Below are 4200 nucleotides of genomic sequence, written 5' to 3' on the forward strand. Positions count from 1 at the left end.
ATAGTATTAACCCTAATCTGCCGGCCCTAACATCGCCGCCACCTACCTACGTTTATTAACCCCTAATCTGTCGCCGCCACTATACTAAAGTTATTAACCCCTAACCCCAAGTCTAACCCTAACACCCACTAACTTAAATATAATTCAAATAAATCTAAATAAAACCTACTATCATTACCTAAATAATTCCTATTTAAAACTAAATACTTACCTGTAAAATAAACCCTAAGCTAGCTACAATATAACTAATAGTTACATTGTAGCTAGCTTAGGGTTTATTTTTATTTTACAGGCAAGTTTGTATTTATTTTAACTAGGTAGAATAGTTATTAAATAGTTATTAACTATTTATTAACTACCTAGCTAAATTAAATACAAATTTACCTGTAAAATAAAACATAACCTGCCTTACAGTAACAGCTAACCTTACACTACAATTAAATAAATTACCTAAATTAAATGCAATTACCTAAATTACAAAAAACAAAACACTAAATTACACAAAATAAAAAAAGAAATGATCAGATATTTAAACTAATTACACCTTATCTAATAGCCCTATCATAATAAAAAAGCCCCCCCCCCAAAAAAAAAAAAAACCCTAGCCTACACTAAACTACCAATAGCCCTTAAAAGGGCCTTTAGCGAGGCATTGCCCCAAAGAAATCTGCTCTTTTACCTGTAAAAAATACAAACAACCCCCCCAACAGTAAAACCCACCACCCACACAACCAACCCCCCAAATAAAATCCTAACTAAAAAAACCTAAGCTCCCCATTGCCCTGAAAAGGGCATTTGGATGGGCATTGCCCTTAAAAGGGCATTTAGCTCTATTGCTGCCCAAACCCTAACCCAAAAATAAAACCCACCCAATAAACCCTTAAAAAAAACTAACACTAACCCCCGAAGATCCACTTACTGTTTTGAAGACCGGACATCCATCGTCAACGAAGCCGGGAGAAGTCCTCAATGAAGCCGGGAGAAGTCTTCATCCAAGCCGGCAGAAGTGGTCCTCCAGACGGCATCTGAGCATCCTCTTCTTACGACGACTCCCGACGAATGAAGGTTCCTTTAAGTGACGTCATTCAAGATGGCGTCCCTTAGATTCCAATTGGCTGATAGAATTCTATCAGCCAATCGGAATTAAGGTTGAAAAAATCCTATTGGCTCATGCAATCAGCCAATAGGATTGAGCTTGCATTCTATTGGCTGATTGGAACAGCCAATAGAATTCAAGCTCAATCCTATTGTATTTTTTTCAACCTTAATTCCGATTGGCTGATAGAATTCTATCAGCCAATTGGAATCTAAGGGATTGGATGACGTCACTTAAAGGAACCTTCATTCGTCGGGAGTCGTCGTAAGAAGAGGATGCTCCGCGCCGGATGTCTTGAAGATGGCCCCGCTCCGCGCCGGATAGATGAAGATAGAATATGAAGATAGAATATGCCGTCTTGATGAAGACTTCTGCCCGTCTGGAAGACCGCTTCTGCCGGCTTGGATGAAGACTTCTCCTGGCTTCATTGAGGACTTCTTGCAGCTTCATTGAGGACTTCTCCCGGCTTCGTTGACGATGGATGTCTTAAAAACTGTAAGTGGATCTTCGGGGGTTAGTGTTCGGTTTGTTTAAGGGTTTATTGGGTGGGTTTTATTTTCGGTTACGGTTTGGGCAGCAATATAGCTAAATGCCCTTAGGTTTTTTCAGTTAGGATTTTATTTGGGGTGTTTGTTGTGTGGGTGGTGGCTTTTACTGTTGGGGGGGTTGTTTGTATTTTTTTTTACAGGTAAAAGAACTGATTTCTTTGGGGCAATGCCCCGCAAAAGGCCCTTTTAAGGGCTATTGGTAGTTTAGTTTAGGCTAGGGTTTTTTTTATGTTGGGGGGGGCTTTTTTATTTTGATAGGGCTATTAGATTAGGTGTAATTAGTTTAATTATCTTGTAATTTGTTTTTTATTTTGTGTAATTTAGTGTTTGTTTTTTTTGTAATTTAGGTAATTGTATTTAATTTAGTTAATTGTATTTAATTTAGGTAATTTATTTAATTGTAGTGTAAGGTTAGGTGTTAGTGTAAGGCAGGTTAAGTTTTATTTTACAGGTAAATTTGTATTTATTTTAGCTAGGTAGTTATTAAATAGTTAATAACTATTTAGAAACTATTCTACCTAGTTAAAATAAATACAAAGTTGCCTGTAAAATAAAAATAAACCCTAAGATAGATACAATGTAACTATTAGTTATATTGTAGCTAGCTTAAGGTTTATTTTATAGGTAAGTGTTTAGTTTTAAATAGGAATTATTTAGTTATTAATAGTAGTTTTTATTTAGATTTAATTTAATTATATTTAAGTTAGGGGGTGTTAGGGTTAGACTTAGGTTTAGGGGTTAATAAATTTAGTATAGTGGCGACGTTGGGGCGGCAGATTAGGGGTTAATAAATGTAGTTAGGTGGCGGCGATGTTAGGGGAGGCAGATTAAGGGTTAATAATATTTAACTAGTGTTTGCGATGCGGGAGTGCGGCGGTTTAGGGGTTATTAAATTTAGTATAGCGGCGACATTGGGGGCGGGAGATTAGGGGTTAATAAATATAATGTAGGTGTCGGCGATGTCAGGGGCGGCAGATTAGGGGTTAATAAGTGTAAGATTAGGGGTGTTTAGACTCGGGGTTCATTTTAGGGTGTTAGGTGTAAACATAAATTTAGCTTCCCCTTAGGAATCAATGGGGTTGCGTTACAGAGCTTTACTAGTTATAGTCCTCATTTATTTAGCTGACTTCATTACTAGTTATGGTCCTCATTTATTTAGCTGACTTCATTACTAGTTATGGTCCTCATTTATTTAGCTGACTTCATTACTAGTTATGGTCCTCATTTATTTAGCTGACTTCATTACTAGTTATAGTCCTCATTTATTTAGCTGACTTCATTACTAGTTATGGTCCTCATTTATTTAGCTGACTTCATTACTAGTTATGGTCCTCATTTATTTAGCTGACTTCATTACTAGTTATGGTCCTCATTTATTTAGCTGACTTCATTACTAGTTATGGTCCTCATTTATTTAGCTGACTTCATTACTAGTTATGGTCCTCATTTATTTAGCTAACTTCATTACTAGTTATGGTCCTCATTTATTTAGCTGACTTCATTACTAGTTATAGTCCTCATTTATTTAGCTGACTTCATTACTAGTTATAGTCCTCATTTATTTAGCTGACTTCATTACTAGTTATGGTCCTCATTTATTTAGCTGACTTCATTACTAGTTATGGTCCTCATTTATGTAGCTGACTTCACCAATAGATATGGTCATCATTTATTTACCTGACTTCATTACTAGTTATGCTCCTCATTTATTTAGCTGACTTCATTACTAGAAATGGTCCTCATTTATATAACTGACTTTACCACTAGTTATGCTACTCATTTATTTAGCTGACATCATTACTAGCTATGGTCTTTGTTTATTTATCTTACTTCACCACCAGTTATGGTCCTTATTTATTTATCTTACTTCACCACTAGTTATGATCTTTATTTATTTATCTTACTTCACCACCAGTTATGGTCTTTATTTATTTATCTTACTTCACCACCAGTTATGGTCCTTATTTATTTATCTTACTTCACCACTAATTATGGTCTTTATTTATTTATCTTACTTCACCACTAGTTATGGTCCTCATTTACTTAGCTTACTTCATTACTAGTTACTAGACTTCCCTACTAGCTATAGTTCTCATTTATTTAACTGATTTTACCATTAGTTATGTATCTTGTTTATTTGGCTGCTTCCAGTGGCTCATTGCTCCTCTATAGGTTAGAAATTTGACAGTACAAATCAACTTGTAGAAGTCACCTAGAATTTATACTTCATCAGTCTCACTGAGGCTTAGTGGATCTTGACAGATCTTCCCCACAAATTCTCTTAATGCTGTCCCATCTTCACTTCTGATAATCCCTATGGCACATCTGACTCTTTCCACCTACTTCTGTTTGTGTCAGTCTCTTCCTATATCTCCCAGACATTTCTTTCTCTGTTGCTCCCTAACTGTCTTCATATCTCAATGACCCACCCTAACAATCCAATTCTCTTTCTCCTAATTTTATCTACTGGATTCTACCTCTGGTTGTTACTGATTCTCTCACCTGTCTTAACGTGATTCTTCCCTTGTCTCCCTCTATCTAACTGAGTGTTCCTAT

The sequence above is a fragment of the Bombina bombina genome, unplaced genomic scaffold (genome assembly GCF_027579735.1).
Source record: "Bombina bombina isolate aBomBom1 unplaced genomic scaffold, aBomBom1.pri scaffold_2434, whole genome shotgun sequence".
Taxonomy (NCBI): domain Eukaryota; kingdom Metazoa; phylum Chordata; class Amphibia; order Anura; family Bombinatoridae; genus Bombina; species Bombina bombina.